Source organism: Ptiloglossa arizonensis, chromosome 14 (genome assembly GCF_051014685.1).
Source record: "Ptiloglossa arizonensis isolate GNS036 chromosome 14, iyPtiAriz1_principal, whole genome shotgun sequence".
In the NCBI taxonomy this organism is placed as follows: Eukaryota; Metazoa; Arthropoda; class Insecta; order Hymenoptera; family Colletidae; genus Ptiloglossa; species Ptiloglossa arizonensis.
In genome coordinates this window covers 5,396,120-5,414,918 of record NC_135061.1, presented here as the reverse complement: position 1 = coordinate 5,414,918, position 18,799 = coordinate 5,396,120, and the positions used below count along the sequence as shown (strand labels likewise).

Below are 18,799 nucleotides of genomic sequence, written 5' to 3'. Positions count from 1 at the left end.
TATCAGATTATTTTGCAATAACATATTGTACGGGGTCGGTACAATTGAAAATAAAACATTATTTTTATAGAAATTAATATCGAAAGCGAGCCGAATATTTAGAATGAAATTTAAGAAAAAAAAAGAATTGTTCGACCGTGACAGGACTCGAACCTGCAATCTTCGGATCCGAAGTCCGACGCCTTATCCGTTAGGCCACACGGTCGTTGAAGGGTAGTTTTCTCAATTTGTTAGTTGAACGCTGGACAAATTATCACCCCTGCCACTATTTCTTACAAAATAGGCCTATTACGCAAACGTTTGGACTTTAAATTGATGAAATTACTAATAATGGTACGTCTTCCATACACCAAAGTTGAATTAAATACAAATTGGACCAAATAAAATACGATACGTAGACAAATAAAAAATGAACACACAAGTTTACCAAGATAGATATAAAATACACTTGTTAACAACAACAATTCAATTTTCCACGTTTGTAATTATTTTTAAGAAGTAGCAAAATTTTAAAGTGTGTTCTTTGTTATTCTACTAAAAAGATAAAAGTCGTTTCGATTAACATCGACATTAATGGATCGATTGTTGCGTATAAATGATAAAAAAATGTTCCATTAAGCCAACTATTTTTTTGTAACCGAACTATTGTTTTGTAGTATTTTCTTACACAAGGTTATTTACTTTCTTGCAAATATTATTCACCTTCCATAATTTCAATACAAATTTCTTACATATTTTAGACAATTCAATCCTCCCAACGATCGACACGTTGCATCGTTATTATTTTATCGATAAAAGTGACAAAATTTCCATAAGAAGATCAATTCAATACCTTGACCAGTTATGTTACAGACCCTGAAGGCTCAACGACATAATTGCAAGGCAGGCGTGTCGTAGCTTAATGTCGTTCTAGAAAACGACTGAATATTAGCAGACATTGACGGACATCCTGTACCAAATACTCGCTAAATAGACGATATCACGCGCGTCTGTTCAAAACTTTCCGCGAACTATGTGAATCACAATCAAGTGGAACATTTCTTGCCAGTTGACATCCTCGTTAGACGAAGAAACATTTCATGCGTTCAATTTCCTCAAGAACGTTAATCACCGTAATCCAATTAGCATTTTTATTTTTAATTATCGTATGGAATAGCGACGACCATCGATGGCACGCGTGTTAATTGTAGCGCGTGTCAGAATTTTATGCGGTAAATTAAAATGACCAAACTTTATATATATATATATATTTTTTTTTTTGAAATAAATAACTTGAAATATATCGCAAGACAACGTTCGGATTTTCCTCACTTTTTATCATTGAAAGGTTTTCAACGATGTCTAATTTAACTTTTGCCACCTCGGTGTGGTTTCGTAGAAATTTCTTTGTATCTTGGTAAATTGGAAATCCAGTTTAAATATTTACTCGAAAACATACAAAAAAAGAAAGTGTTTCCGCGGCTACGTAAATATGTGCTTCTGGTTGGGCAATAAAAGCTTCTAGACTTCCGAGTATCACGTTTGTATGCCGGCGATACTGGAATAAAATCGATCGTATCGTTTTATTACGTTCACGTAATAATGCAAATGGTACTAAAGTTAATACACTCGCATGCAATGTTCTTTACTTTGCGATTGGATTTATGACTCAAATCGCTGAAACAACAGTGACAATAGAATTGAAAGTGCATTTGAAACGGTAATTTTGTTTGAAAAAAAAAAAAAAGAAAAAACGTATTGTTATATTCTTAGTATAAGAATTTTACTAAGAATTTTACTAAATTAAATATTCTTAATATTTGATCACGCTGCCCTTCGTATCTGTAATTACCTGTAATTACCTGAACACTTCTCGGCATGCTTTCGATATTTTTTCGATGGTTTTGGAGTAAATAATAATTAAGAAAGATAAAAAAGAAATTAAAACAAACTAATACTTCACCGTTATTGAGAATACAATATCTATTCGTAAATAGATAGAAAAAAAAATAATCTTGAAAGATACAGAGTTGATTTTTATACGAGAAATTATGTTAAAGAGACTCGGTGTATAGTGTTAGAGCGTACAGGAAGTTTGCTTCAAAGTTCTATAACCACAACGTACTACTTTAGAATTGTGTTTGTAAAACTTTAAACTATCGAGGGAATAGAAAATAAAAACTGATCTTTTGTCCAGATCCCTTTGTGTCATTCGACTAGCTTTGTACACAATGCGTATAATTAAAAGAGATTGTAAATTTATCTGTTCGCAACAAGCCGATAGTATTTTCTCGGATGTCCGTCCAAAATCGGTCGCAGTACCACAACAATGCGTGCAATTGCAGCACCTTTTAAAAGGTATAAATAGTTTGCGGTGGTGCATTGAGGTCGTTGCACGGCACAGTGTAATTAACTACATCGGTTAAATTGTCAATTATCCGTTGTGAAATTGAGTTCAACGATCCGTTCAATGTAATCGCGATCTCCAATGATGCGCACTGCAGGTGCAACGTGTGCACGCGGTGCATCGTCGACAATGCGAGGGACTTTTGTTCAAACAGACTTTACAATCTCGCACGCGTAAATTCCAATCGTTTAATGCTATTACTTAATCCAGCACTTCTGTTAGAGACAATTAAACGCGATACTTCCAGTCGTTCCAATTATTTATATGCATAATTTGATCACTCGCGGCTGAATATATTAATTACATTTGCTACTAGACAATTCGGTTTGTGGTCGTGTCAAGTATGTAAAAAGAATTGATCGATGTCGCTGTTGATTCACTTGCGAATGAAACTGTTCTTTTTTTCTTTTATTATTTCAGATGAAACAATATTGTCCCGGGTATGTTTAAAAGAATAATAAACACGGTGCAATATTTATGTGTAGGTGAAATTACTCTGCAATTGTTATTTTATTTTCTAAATTTCAATCCTTGCTAGTACTGCAACATTGTCATCGATGTTAAATTACGCGATGATTTTTACATTTTTTGACACTCAGAGCTTCTCGAGGATCGACGTACGACGCATTTACAATAAACAAGATCGAAATAATGTACTCAGACGTATTTGTACAGATGACCATTTCCGCGTATCTTTACGTTTTGATTAATATTGCATTCCAATTCGCTTTTCCCTGCTTTTGTAGCAGCTATTATTTTTAATACGAGTCTACCAACTATTTGCAGCAGACAATGCAATTTAAATTACTTTCGTCAACCTCGGAATCGTAATCGTACGATTAATGTTAATTGTCGGTTAACTAGCTCTAAGGTTTCACTTATACACTTTTTATACACTATTTCTGCTTCGTTAATCGAGACTCGTAACTCTGCACCATTTTTCTTGTCGTAGAAATAAAAAATTAAACAAAACGAATACGTCCCTGGTATATATTCTATTAAATTTCGATATTTTCAGATGTATACATTCTATACATTGTATTTATACGTACAGTGTACAGATTGCACGTGTTCTATTAAATTTCGATATTTTTAAACGTTGGGTGATGCGTGCAATTTCGTTTACGCGAATAAATAATCCATCACCGAGTAAGAGAACAGATGCATCGTGTCTATTTTTATTTTAAGGCTCGTGACATCCGAAGAACACCGATTCAAGCGAAACCGTCCATCAGGAGTGTCTAAATTCAATGGAGCAGTATAGGTACTCTAAAAACGGTAACGCAAAGGTCGATCGTATCAAGAACACGGAATCTGATTGGACAGCCTTCGTGTTCTTGCAATAACTATAAACGGATGCAAAGGCCGTCGCCTCTGTGCGATCATCATTGAATAATGTTTCGACTCGCGTGCTTGTATTAACCAGTGTTAATACACTCGTAACGCTTGCCATTGAGGAGCATATGCGCGTTACTTTCTTTAATCGTTCATAGTTTTGAAACAATTTTCGAAAAAGTAACCGTTCGACAGAAACCGGCGAAAAATACACGATAAATTTTCCAGTTACGTTAATTCGTGAACTGAATTCACGATTTTCAACATTCTTTGCATTTTTTTTATTCAAGATTCTTTTATCTTTGGGACGATTCGATAATGAAACGATGGATTCACTCTGTTGAGTATCACACGAACACATTTTTCATCGATTCAGATTTTAATCAGTTTTCAATTCGCATTAAAATTCTAAATAGATACAAAAATCGTATTACTCGCGCCTCTCGATTCTTTTCACTCGATATTGATTTCATCGATGCTGCTAACGAATCGAAATTTAATTTTCTGACGATTGAACTCGAATCGAACTCAAAGACTCGCTTTTAACGCTTAAATCGAAGACAGCCTAAAAACACAACCGACCTGTCTTCGGTACACTTGCACCATCTGTTAAGATGATGTTACAAAAACATGTATCGAGATCTCTTCTTCAAAGCTATTCAATCATCGGTATTTTCGTCGATAGAATTGTATGTTTTCATTTACTCGAACAAAGACTTGGTAACGAGTCCGTACGATCGATGATATTTCTTTAAGGTTTGCAATAAAAAATTAAGTTGAATAGGCTTTTCGTGTTACGAACACATGTTCAAATAATATTGTAAAACCAGACTGATCGAGAATATTTACTTTCTCTTAATGTGTATGCAATGATTCAAAATACCATGACAATCGAAATATCGAAGTTTTCATTATTTATGTCTAATAAACGAAGCTTTGGATTACAAAATGGTAGACTGGTAGATTTCTTCCGATCGATCAAGAGAATAGATCGTATGCACTGTAATTACTAGGTTGTAATTACACTAGGTTGTTCAATAAGTTTTATCGAACGACAAAACTTATTGAACAGTACTATTGTACATTGAACAGTATTTCAATGTAGTTCGAGAAAAGAGTGTCTCGTTTTCTTAGAAAAATTTTCTTTCTTTCCGAACCATGAAATCCTAAGTTCGTGGAAAAAGTAACAAATTCTTCATCGTTCAAAAAAAGGGTGTCTCGTATATTTTCTTAGGAAAATTTTGTTCTTTTCAAACCACGAAATTCTAATTTTGTAGAAAAAGTAACAAATTCTCCATCGTTCAAGAAAAGGGTATCTCGTGTATTTTCTCAGGAAAATTTTCTTTCTTTCCCACCCAGAAAATCCTACTTTCGTAGAAAAAGAAACAAATTCTCCATCGTTTGCAAAAAGTATGTTTCGTGTATATTCTCAGAAAAATTTTCTTTCTTTCCCACCCAGAAAATCCTACTTTCGTAGAAAAAGTAACAAATTCTCCATCGTTCGCAAAAAGTGTGTTTCACGTATTCTTTTTCCACAAATTACGTATATTAATATTCTCTCTCTCTCTCTCTCTCCCTCGATAGAGTAAAAAATTCGGCATCGTCCACTGACACGTATCGCACAAACGTAAACGTAAACCCAATAGTAATCTCAACATTCGAATATCGACTCGATCGGGAGGAAACCTCTTAGGACCGTTCTTGCCGGTCGTTCGTTCGCCAGGTTCCATAATCGGCGAACGCGTCGTTCTTAGCCGGTGTCGCGGATTTTGATCGAGCGTCGAGTATCGTTCGCGATCGCGGATCGAACGGTGGAAGAGTAAACGAGGTCAAGCTGCTCTCGAAAGCTCTAATCGGCGTGTCAAGCGTATGGCACTGAAAGTAAAGCGGTTTGTGTAATTATCGTCAGTCTCGCAAGGACATAATAATCAGTCTCGTTGCGACAAATTTACCGAGGAGGGCGGGAAGAGGAGGCAGCGGTGCCATCGCTGAAAAGCGGTGTCATCACACTCGTTAAGATTGGTTCGCACCACGGGCACCGCGGCTAATTGACGTGTTTTCGACAAACGTTTCGCCGATTACTTAGTTTATCACGATCGCGACACGTGTCCTGGACCGATTCCACCAACCCTTTTCGATACGTATCGTCGTTCAGAAAACGTTCACAGGGAACGATCTGACGCCTAGCTAACGTGACAATACACCGAGTTGATCGATCGATCGACTCGATCATTGGTAACGTTCTGTAACGAAAGGGTTGAGCGTATCGGTTCACGTGTTCCTGCGAATGTTGTCGACCTTGCGGCGATTCAATCGGAAATATCTAAACAACAACTGCTTTGCAATCTGGGTAACGAGAAACTGGGTTGTTCGCATCTTTGAGAGATCTGGTAGATTACCAGACGAGATACTTTCGCAAGGATGCAGAGATCGAAGGATTGAAAAGTCGATCGAGAGATCGAAGTTTCGTTCGTAACGAAGGGAATCGATCGTTCGAGACACGGAAAGATGTGAAAACGACCGTCACGGTTTCTCGTGAACGATTATTGTAAATTATGCTCGCGTCTTACCGAGAACGCGAGAGAAACGGTTTTTATTGCAACGGACCGACAAAAGGGGTTAAAAAGTCAATCGAGGAACCAGACTTTTACGAGAAAAAAGTACGAGTGTAAACTCGATCGTTACTTGAACGATTTTTCTTACTCCTACTCGACTTACACAATTTTCTAAACGAGAACGATCGAGGCTTTTTATGGTAGATTTAGTTTTTTTAGTCTTTCGACGAAAAATAAAGACTACGTGTAGGCGAATGCACGACAGAATGTCTGAGTTCCATGTTGAGAAACGTTTAAAAGTATACTATACTCTGGACTGTTGCAAATAATTTGAAAACACATTTTTGTAGATTTTGTAACTTATGGAACAAAATACGAAAGCCAACGAGAATCGCGAGGAGGTGAAAATGAGCTCAATTTATAAATATTTCGATAAGAAGAGAATTGTTCCTCCCAAATAATCCGAGAACTCTCAAAGATCCTCTGATGCGTCGAAAAATTAATTTAATCAACATATTTGTCATCAAGTGTCATATATGAACTCGAAGGACACCAACTTCCAATCCCGACTCCGTTTTCAGTCGAAGAATACGCAAGCGTTTTGTATTAAATTATTCATAATTTGAGATACTATCGTGAATGAAATAAAGAACATTCTACGTATAGGACGTAAACAAACGAGCCACGGTGAATTTACAATCTTCCAAGTTTGAAAATCAAGTTTTCACGTTCTATGGAAAATCGAATTCTATGAACATCGTCTGTGGAAAAATAATGTAAATTGTAACAAGTATCTGTAACAAGGTAGCGATAACAATCTGTACGTGGTAAACGATTCTACCAGTGGTTGTACACATATCTGCGATTTGAATAATCTGTAAACGCGTAGCTGTGTCTTGTTTTTCAGTATTGAAACAGCACGAGAAGGACAAGGAAAGTAAAACGCGACAACGTAAATAATTTTGCAATTCAATTAACAAACGAACGGATACAAGTATGCGTTTTTTCCAAACAAGAAATCCACCTCGTGGGAAAATTGTACATAGAATGTGTCGTTTTTGTTCGTTTGCGTTGAAATTCCTTTTTACAGCTCTACTAAATACGTTGATAATTAATATCTTTATCGTGGATAAGACCACTATTTAGAAAGTAGAGGAAACAATACGAACCGACCAGAAATTAAATATTAAATGATCCACAATCGATGGATATTTTTGTACAATGAATTCAAATAATGAAAGAAAAACTATCCCAACATTTTTTTGTTTGAAAATGCAATGCCAGTTCGATCACATTCTCAAATATTATTTTATAGTTTGCAAACATGAGCCAAAACGTGCGAAGAACGCTGAATAATATTCTGAAATAATATTTTAATGGACTATGACCGAACTGTGATTCACATGCATAGTTTTACTTGGAAAAATCGAAACGTATTTTATTTTAATTTTCACTACAAAGAGGCACGTTATCGCGCAACGCTGATAAAAAGAATCGATGACGTTTCACGCGTCGAGATCTATCAACGTTGAACAAGAGTTAACATTGTTGAACAAGTTAACTCCTCTGGTTAAACAAGAAATATCGCTACTTATCCAACGTCACACAAAACAACTAGTGTGTCACGAAAACCCTCTAGCTGCCAACTTGATCCAACCACCCCATTCTTCTCGATTGAAAAAGTTCACTATGCTAAACCTGGCGAGCAGATTTATTACATAATTTAAACAAATATCAACATACACTACGTACACCTCTAACTTTTAAGATTATACTCATATTAATTGCCGACACCAACATTTTTGCTTAATGTATTCAAATAATACAAATGTATTTGATTGTAAAAATACTCTAAGTCTAGTATACTGTTTTGAAATTGATTGTAAAATACTGTAAGTGTAGTGTACTGTTTTGGAATTGATTGTAAAATACTCCAAGTGTATTATACTATTTTGAAATTGATTGTAAAATACAATGAATTGATTGTAAGTGTAATGTAATGTTTTGGAATTGATTGTAAAATACTCCAAATGTAATGTACTATTTTGGAACTGATTGTAAAATACTCCAAGTGTAATGTACTATTTTGGAATTGATCGTAAAATACTCCAAGTGTATTATACTATTTTGGAATTGATTGTAAAATACTCCAAGTGTATCATACTATTTTGGAATTGATTGCAAGATACTCTGAGTGTATTATACTATTTTGGAATTGATCGTAAAATACTCCAAGTGTATCATACTATTTTGGAATTGATTGCAAGATACTCTGAGTGTATTATACTATTTTGGAATTGATTATAAAATACTCCAAGTGTATCATACTATTTTGGAATTGATCGTAAAATACTCCAAGTAATAAAAAAAAAAGAGAAAAAAAAGCTTAGTGTCTCAAGTGACGTGAAAAATCGTGCGTGACATGTTCTACTTACTTCTGAGCCACTACGGAAACGCCAGGAGGATCGTGAATGTCCTAGAGCCAGGGCACGTACTTCGCAAGAACACGTCGAACTATCGTTATCAATGAAAGAGCTCCTTCAACGCAAGCGCATTCTCGTAGTCGTGGCCGGTTTGTTTGTCCGAGAGAGTCATGGAAAAACAGCGTGCGAGCAACGTCTTCGAACGAGATTCCAAATCCCTCTCACCCTTTACCGTGAGCTTCCACAAGCCTCGATACGATTCTCGCGCAACCAAGAACGAATCTCGACACTTTTACTGGCAATTCGCAAACACATGGACCTCTCCTTCGAACGAAATCAATCGAACCACTGGCGCACGAATTCTTCGACGAACTATTCGATCGTTCTCCAGCACCTTGAAACGTGTTCGCGGCGATGTAACGCTCCCGCGAGATATTGCGGTACCTTGTTGAACGTCTTCGGACGTATATCTCCGAGGAGTAATCGTGAACGATTGCCGGGAACGGTCTCGATAACACGGTGACAAAGTCGAAGGAACGGTCCCTTTGTGACGATAAACGCGGCGCGTTGTTTTCGACGATGAGAGTAGGGCTGAAAGACTTCCTCGTCGTCACGCGCGGTTGGTATCCTCGTTTTGTTCGCCGTATGAGGCCCGGTTCTCGTTGAAATCGGCCCGTGGTACGTTCCGAGTCAACATTTAATGATTTGACCCGCGTGAGACGGTGCGTGGAAATGAAATGAGTGTCCCGAGCATTGAAGCGCTAAAAGCTACCTGCCACCTCCCACTAACTATCACGGTAGTCGTTCGTCGACTATAAACGTTCCCGTGCGTTTCCTAGTCTATCGAGTGACACGTTCACGATGACCGTGAAGGGAGATGCCCTCGTTGTTTCCCACCGAGTCACCGCTAAGGACACGCGATCCTTTGACACTTTAAGTCCGACCGTTACTCGAATTGCACTACCACGATTATTATGACAATACGGTTACAGAACGATAGAACGCGATGGCGCACCTTACATTCTTCCGTGTTCCGTGCAATCAACGGAGGGACTAGTCCCGAGCGCAGTTACTGAACTCGAATCGACGATTCGAATCTTTGAAAATGATTGTCAACACATCTTTGGCAATTTTTGCCAAGTTTTTCCTCCTGAAAGAGGAGACTCTACTCTAACTGTTGGACGATTGTACAGCGGGTACTTCGAAAGCACCGACTAGAGAGATTTTTTTATATTGATACTCGTGGGTTAGGTATGGCACAGGCTGTATACGTTGAAACGGTTCGAGATAACAAAAGATGGTACTTGGAAAGATTGAACGGTTTTAGAAGCTTCTAATGTATTATTTATACGTTGTGTATGTGAGGGTTGACTGTTCTTAGACGGGACATTGTATTTTTTAATGAAAATAGTGGACGAGGTTTATTCAGTCCTTTCAAAAATGTAGTTATTCTTCTAAACTAACGTTGGAAGAGAGATATGAAAGATTGCGGGGAAACGAGTTAACGATACGATGAGAAATATAAAAATTGAAATGCAAAAATATTTGCACGGCAGTGTGAATATCAGCTAGCTTAATTAATATGCAAACGCTCCAGTATTCAATTTCAAAGTTAATAATATCTCTCAAACTAATAGCTTTTATTTTTTACAGAGAATAAAAGATTCTTACATCGAAGAATGCATTAAATAATGTGAGATTCTATTTCAAAGTCGAGGTGCATCTGCATTTGCAACTGCATCAGGCACTTTAGAACAGGCAAAGTTATTCGACTTTGCATTATACTTTCTTTTGCAAATCTTGAATAATTCCTCCCAGTTCTATAATATTTTCCTCAAGGTGATTGTGTTATTATTTTTAATATATTTTACATTCTTCTATGAAAAAAACACACTGAAAATCATTTATACGAAACACGAACCGATCGAATTACAGGCCAGAACGTGGAAAGTAGATGAATCTGTCTGAACAAAATTATAATAACCTTGGAACATATTTAGTTACTGAATTTCTTGTTAATAACAATTGAACTACAACTATATTATTGATACACTTATGCTGAAGAAAATGTTCAACGATAATCTAAATCACAGTGAGATTAATCAGATTCTACTTTCACGATCAAATATAGACAGTACATTCTAGCATAAAAATTGATACTTGAAAAAAGATTCTATTGTTTATTGTTCTTTAAAAAATCTTCAGGTATTTGGACGACTACGAGCCTTGACAAAATGCAGAATCAGAGTCAATTTACGATCTGAATTCTCGAATCGATAGACAAATTGCTAAAGAAGTTAAAATTGCAACAAATTTAAAAACTACGCACTGCTTTTTTCTAAAAAAAAAAAGAGCGTCAAGTGACGAGAGTAAAAGCAACGGATAATTTTAACTGTTCTTTGTAAAAAAGAACTCGTTTGGGGTTTTCTTGTAATTAGATCTCCCGATGAAAAACAGCAAAGAAATGTTTACCGACGAGAAGAAAATTCCTTAATAATTATATAGGTCTAATGTTGAAATCGCAATTTTCATGATTCGAGGACGGAAGAAGTATTCTTAAGTCGCTGCTAAATGACAGTTACGCAATGACACGGGCAGAAATTGACTTCCATTCTAGACCAGATGTAAAGTTTTTATCCAACTGGATGAACAATGAGAAATATATAAGGTGGCCCATTTAAACGAGAACACTCGTATATCTCCGTTGTTTATGGACAACGAAAAACATAGAGGATAAACTTAAACTTTCAAAGGAGCCATTGTAGAACTACGACAAACATTTTCTCTTGGGTTATTTTCTTTAAGATTGTTGATCGATCTCGTTAATCTCTTTGGGTAGATAAATTTTTCTTCTTCTTCTTATTATTATATATACACATAAAAGTATTAAGAAAAAGTATATCGAATAAAAAACGCGAAGAAATGGTTCAGAAAATGTTTGTCGTACGTTGGATAAAGTATATTTATCGCAAACAAATTGGTAACATTTCGCAAAGTATGCATTTCGATGAAAATTTTAGAAATTCCATTCGTGGTAATTCGTTTCATTGAATACGAATTTTGAGTATAATGTCGATGAGACTTTTTTTTTACTCCATATTCCCACACGAACTATCGTTGACGTAGTCTATCTTTTACTGGGACATTTAGTATCGTAATGGCTGTACTATCATTGCCGGTAGTTGGAACATTTAAATGGCGTAGTAATATCATAATCGTCCATACTCAAAGTGATAAATCGGTGTTCCTTACGAACCACCAACTCTCTTCCTTTTGTTGGTTGCACGAAAATAAGTTACGTTTCTAATTCAATCTACGAGAACCCAAAGTTGATTTACGAATCTATAATTACGATCGTGTTCGACAATGGAAGAATTGACAAAGTCTCCGTGATATTTAGCGCGAAATGATATTGCTTATATTTATAAATTAATTTTAACAAGTACCATGGTGTAAAAAAAAATTAATCGATGAAATTTCGATGGTATCGTTACCGTTTCTGTACTCTGAACAAAAGTGTTTGAAATCTTTCTAAAATACAATAGTTACACGTGCGTACGATACAAGTACAAGTACCATGGTGTGATAAAAAAATAAATCGATGAAATTTCGATGGTATCGTTACCGTTTCTGTGCTCTCCGACGAACAAAAGTGTTCGAAATCTTGTAACTTTTGTTACGAGTCGCTACAAGGCATCGAAATATTGAAACGGATAGCCCGGCGTGGATTCGTCATTTCTTGACCTATTAATTTGCGAGACAAGAGACAAAGATGACCGACGATGGCGTGAAACTGTGATTCCTCGCGTAAGGTAATATGAAAAATGGAAATACACATATGCCGACCTCGGCGTCACTGGAGCAAGGCTTATTCCATCTGTGCTCGAAGGACTGTGACAATTTCATGCAATATCTTCTTCTAAATAGTAAACATCGTTCGTCGTCGCAGTACAAACTTCATTACCGACGATGTGAACGAAAAACAACTCGACGAGTGGAAAATTCAACGATAATACGCGAAACTGATTCGACGGAACTGGAAGAAATTTCATTTAGAAAAATGACAAAAGAGACACTCCAAACGTTCTTTCACATCGAAATCTACTTCTACTCTCCGTTAGCTCTCGACGAAACTAGACACGAAGAGTGTTTTAATCAAGATTCTCCGATTCTTCGTTGTTTCGTCACGATCGAACGATAATCGATCAATGTGGGAACCAATCGGTTGTTTTCTCCCACGACGCGCCTAATTGTACTCTCGTAATCGAACGAATTATAGCTCCTTCGAGCCGTACGCAACACGTATTCAACCGTCGAGACTTTTAAAAGTGGTTTTAACCAGTTACGTCCCGTGGACTACGAGAATAATACGATGCTCTAGTTTCCAATGTCCACGCGTGCCGCTCCTGGATCTTTAATTACTTGAAATTCACGCGGACCGCTTGCCCGATGCGCGGAAAGATTAGTGTCAGTGTACAGGGTGTCCTGTAAGGTTGTCCATGAATCTCACCGGTATGTTTGTCGGGTAATTTCCAGTCGAAAATGTTATACACGGTACGATTCTGTGTCCATTCGTTGTCGAGATAAGCATTGTTCCGTCTTTGTGTCAAGTTTACTGTCTAAGGTACTCGCAAGACAACGATGACGAACGCGACCGTATCTACTTTTGTACTTCCATACATTGTGTATATATAGTCTACTTATCTGTATCCGGTATATCTTTTCTGAGGCTGTAGGAAGCCAAGATCTATAAGAAAGATTTACAGCGATCCAAGACGCAAGTGATAATATTAGACAACACGGGCCATAAATACGGTAGCGATGCAATTATGTTCGTCACAGAAACGAACGGGATAGCTGAATCTTTGGGTGATGGACAAATTCGACGTTATCTGTTGATTTTATGGAAACGTTTCATCGATACGATCGATGAAACGCTCTGATCAAATTCGGTAATATTTTTAAATTTTGTGTACAAATTTCGTGAATGTAAGAATGTAAAGTTGACCAATTTCAAGATTTAATAACTGATCGTTGCACGTCGTAGCGCGTGTAACATTGTTCGTTCGATTACTCTGCGAGAATTATTCGCGACTCGAAAAATAGGTGTTAACGAGATTCGAAAGAGAGGAGATTCGAAGGTTTAGGTTCGAAGGTAACGCGTGTAACGTTTTCCGTTCGACTACTCTGTGAAATTATTCGAAAATTACTCGAAAAATACGTCTGTACTAACAAGATTCGAATGTGAGGAGATTCAAAAGTAACGCGTGTAACATTTTTCGTTCGACTACTCTGTGAGATGTATTAACAAGATTCGAAGCTAGCGCGTGTAACATTGTTCGTTCGACTACTCTGCAAAATTATTCGCGATTCGAAAGATACAATAGATACTAACAAGATTCGAAAGAGAGAAGATTCGAAGGTTTAGGTTCGAAGGTAACGCGTGTAACATTGTTCGTTCGACAACTCTGCAAAATTATTCGCGACTCGAGAAATAGGTCTCTACTATCAAGATTCAAAAGTGAGGTGATTCAAAAGTAACGCGTGTAACATTTTTCGTTCGACTACTCTGCGAAATTATTCACGACTCAAAAAAGGTTCAGGGTTACTACGATACAACGTTTCCGAACGCGACACGGTTAACGTACTCGATGATCAAACATTTCGATATAAAAATGAAACCCTTCGATCCGTACGAACGATTTCTCGGCTATATCTCGCACGGGACACATCGATCGTAAGATTTCTTTTACTTGTAACGGTTCCAGAATGTACCGAAACAATAGGCTGCGTACAGGATTAAACTCCTCAACTCGCGATGACTCAATTACGCTGCTTGTAACAAGCAATACGAACGATGGATACGAGAAGCAATTGCTTCGGTTCCGCAAACGAAAGGCGAGCGAGTATTTGTTCGTTTCTGCCTCCAAGCGTTACAACAAGGTAATAAAAATACAAACTGTGAACAGCATTAAGGTCTTTAATTCGTGAAGACATCGGTGTTACAATTTTTTTAATTAAATAGAACATAAACGATAATGCACAACTGCCTTCTCAGCGTTCACAAAGGCGTCTTTGCGACCTTCGATCGACATTATTGTGAATTGATCTGGCGAGCAAGAAAAGCTGTCTGTCCTCTCTCGCCGTCAGCCCTTAAAACAACGTAATAAGATGAAAAACAATGTAAACGCCGACAAATACTTTGATACGGGTAGATTCGAGTGTATCGTTCGCGAAAAGCGACGCGGAGAATTTTAAACATCGATGCACGTTGAAAATACACATAGATACGTACATATATATATATATATATATGTATTTTTATATATATATATATATATATTTATTTATGCAGATTATTGTGCTTTAACTACGGTGACGTTGAAAAAAAAAATGAAAAATAGAGACTCGCGTGGGGCGGTGTAAAGAAATTCAACGATTTCGATAAGGAAAACTTGAAAACGCTTAGGAAATATGGAATAAGCGACAACGAGTCCCTCGATTAATGTTCGCGGTCTTATAAGTGTTGCGAGATAGAGATTGTTGTAAACGTTTAGTGTTCGGTAGCAGTCTGAATGGATAGTTACGTAAAATGGACGCGGCGCGGAACGTCTTGATACTGGGGAGCATTTAAAAACATGAAAAAAAAACAAAAAAAAATCAAGAACGAGGTTCTGTGTTCCCTCGTGACTAACTTTCAAATACGGTGACACTTTAAGATTAATCGTACGAAAATTAATAACGTTGAAACGAAACGTATAATTTGTGCAGTAGTAACGACCAGGCTGTATTTGTTAATATTGTATAAAAATTTGGATAAGAATCAACGGTAATCCTTTGCAGTGAATATTTTTTACGAGACGAATTCATGCAGCGGTGTGAGTTGCAAGCACGTTATCGTTGAAAATATTCAAGTTGCAGTTGTTGAATGGAAACCATGAAAAAGTTGGGAATATTCTTCCATAGGGATGGGACGGGATTGCGTCTAATTAAATAAATAATCGATCGTGCGATTAGTTAGTTCGTTTTTTATACAATCTTTTATTTTTAAGAGTGGACCTCGACCGATAAATTCGAAACAGAAATCGTTTCGTTCACGAACGAAAGTTTCGCGAATTATTTTAACAAATTCGCGTTTCTCTCGCGATAGTTGCGAATGATTGTTATATCGTCCATCGATGTGAATTTAAAATCAATCTCGTCAATGTTAGCAATCGCCCGATCGAATATCTCTCGCGTTGTCGTTTGATCTTAACTTATGACAATGGCAGGTGCAACAGCTTGGATCATAGTACAGCAAAAAACGAATTATAATGTTCTTCGACGCGACTTGGAATAATTTTCATACGGTCAATGTTAAAGTGTACAATCGTAACTTCTTTCGGATTTTATCATTTTCCTCGGCTACGAAAAAAGAGCATTATGCTCGAAGTACTTGCGAGAAAAAATAGTTAAATAAACTTTGTTCCAATACCGAAGTAACTTTCATTCGATGACCTTTTATTTTTAATGTAAGCACAACAATGTAATTTTTTCGATTGTCAGTGCAACGGTTATACTTTATACCAACTATTTTACAAACAGCTTTTAAAACTATTTACGAAGTATTTATAAAGGCTACAAGATATCCAAGTTTCAGCCAAATCCGAAACGTTACTCCAAACAGTGTCCAATTTGGCATGCAATGAGCTCGTAAACAAAATAAATAAATCATAAACATAAATTGTTGCTCTGAAAAACATGATAACGCAACGGTAAGAGAAACAGAAACAAACGGCAATAAACGTAACGTTGTTTGCAGCTCGTAAATATTGTATCGTCTCTCGAATTCGAGAACTTTTGCTCCGTACCCGCGCGGGAAGAGAAAAAGATCAACCGGTCGATGATAAATGCTTGGAACGATTGTCGTTACGTTAGTTCGCGAGATGTAAGAATTCCAACGGCGACACGAGCTATAAATACGCCGCGATTCGCTGTACAATCGAAAACGAGATTCTTTTTTTTCTTTTTTCTTTTTTTTTTTTCAAAAAAAAGAGAAAAGCAAACTTTTCCCGTACGATAGATCCTTTCGAATTCTCGCACTTTACGAGCGTGTGTACGTGCCGTGTCCGCAACCCGGAGTTGCGTTCTACGTGCAAACATCGTGGATCATCTCCTACCGCGATCGAACGACGTGTAAATGCAAAATGGAGCGACGCAGAGAGGATAGAGTACAAGTACGATAGAACACGCAAAAGTAGAAAAGTTTCACAGAGTATGTACGTAAAGAAAAGCATGTGTACAACTTACGGTGTGCGGCTTGCCAAGTCCCCGGAGAAGTTGCCCGAATTGGGGGAACAACCGAGCGCAACCTTATATAGGGGAGGCCACGAGGCACCGATATCCCCCACTCTCGGCTTCGTAGAACCCACACGCAGCCGTGGCTGCATCCGTACGGACCGACGGACTCACAGACGGAGGGTTCTTCGACGAACGAGACGTCGAAGGACCGTCGCGAATAAGCAACGGGATCGTACAGCACGTGTTTACTACGCGACGTGCGCGCATGGAGCCGCCGTTGAATCTCGGGACAACTCGTTGCTTTTAGGCAATGTCGCGCGAACCGTTCGCGCGAGTACCAACGATATCAGGAGAGTCGGCGCTCGGCCGCCGACTGGAAAACATTTTATTTGTACGGTGGTACGTTTCATCCGTTCTTTCCTCTCTCTTTCTCTCTCTTTCTTTCCCGCGGTTCTCCGTCTCGTAAATTCAAGAGTCTCGCGCGCTTGTTCGGAAGGATTCATATTAGTGACGAGTTCGAGCGAGCGGCACGGAACGGAACTCGATGGAACACGCTGGACACGAAACATTTACAAGTAGTGGTGTAACGAAAACTACATGCGCACGTTTATCGCACGAAGCACGACGTTTCGGCCATTTTGCGTGGCCCTCTTCTGGAGAATATTTACAGTTCGTAATGCAACGAAATATAATAGAGGAACGTTCTCTTGGGAAAATAAACATCGATCGGTTATTGAAACGTTATGTATTCCTAAACGGGGAAGAAGGAGGTTCGCTGTTGTGATACAGTTTACAGAGAGTTCTTTCGATTTTACGTTTTACTACCGTTTACTGTTATTTAATGTTTTTGGTATTCTATTTTTGTTTTTTCGTTTTGTGTTCTTTTTTTTTCGAAAACATTGTTTTTGTATAGTTTTCAGTCGTTATTGAAATTTGTGTATCGTCGATCGACGTCGGGCATATTGAATTTGACAGTGAATCGTTTAAGTAAACTGACATTTTCATGAAGCAGACATCGATCAATTATTTAATTGACTGAAAAAAAATCGCACAAGAGGATGGTTATTTTTTGAACGACAAACATTTTCCTCGGGCACAATTTACTTAATGAAAAATACTTAAACGCATAAAACGATTCGACGCATCGCTTTCTGTTGCGAAATATGTTCTGAATTAATATCGTCGCAAGGACTTTCAAAGAGAATACTTGATTCTGCTTTTAAATTGCTACTATAATAGATTTCGTATATATTTTGAGAATTCGAATAATTCTCTTTTTATCGATTTAAGTCGATAACGTTTCTCTTAGGCAAATAAAAAAAGGTATATAAATCGTGTATGAAATGAAATAATATTTAAAAGTTGCTTTTAAGTGTTACATCAATTTTCATTCGAACGAGTCGTTCAAGTGTTTACTAAAAAACAGAAATAGTATCAGTTATAAATTATTATCCGATATTTATGGAATAAGAATTTTTTAGACGTTCGTTAAAAGAAATAGTATCGGTTATAAATTATTACCCGATATTTATGGAATCAGAATTTTTTACCTATAGTTTCACGGTTAATTATCTCGAGTACGAAGTTGCGCGTATTTTTAAACAGTGGAAATATAAAGTAACTGAAAAAAATATTAAACGTTCGTTAAAAAAAATACTATTAGTTATAAATTATTATCCGATATTTATGGAATCGGAATTTTTTACGAAAAGTTCGTAGGCTTTTCTAGTTTCACGGTTAAATATCTCTGCGCGTATTTTTGAACAGTGGAAATATAAAGTAACTGAAAAAGATTAGTTATGTAACAAAGCGGTTCGCTG

General features: G+C 37.1%; 1 protein-coding gene and 1 non-coding gene across 5 annotated transcripts in view; both read right to left on the bottom strand.

Moving 5' to 3' along the window:
* Positions 1-18,799, bottom strand: part of LOC143154259 (synaptic vesicle glycoprotein 2B) — a 44,171-nt gene that overhangs the window by 11,523 nt on the left and 13,849 nt on the right. Inside the window, exon 1 of one of the 4 annotated variants that reach the window (XM_076326213.1) lies at positions 16,989-17,100. The exons of 2 other annotated variants lie outside the window; for them this stretch is intronic. The gene's annotated coding sequence lies outside the window, so the exon portion shown is untranslated. Of the gene's footprint in view, positions 1-8,711; positions 9,451-16,988; positions 17,101-18,799 lie in introns of those variants that run through there. One more of the 4 variants, XM_076326210.1, reaches the window with a different exon arrangement.
* On the bottom strand, positions 133-205 carry Trnar-ucg (transfer RNA arginine (anticodon UCG)). The gene has a single exon. It is a non-coding gene; the product is annotated as a tRNA-Arg (tRNA).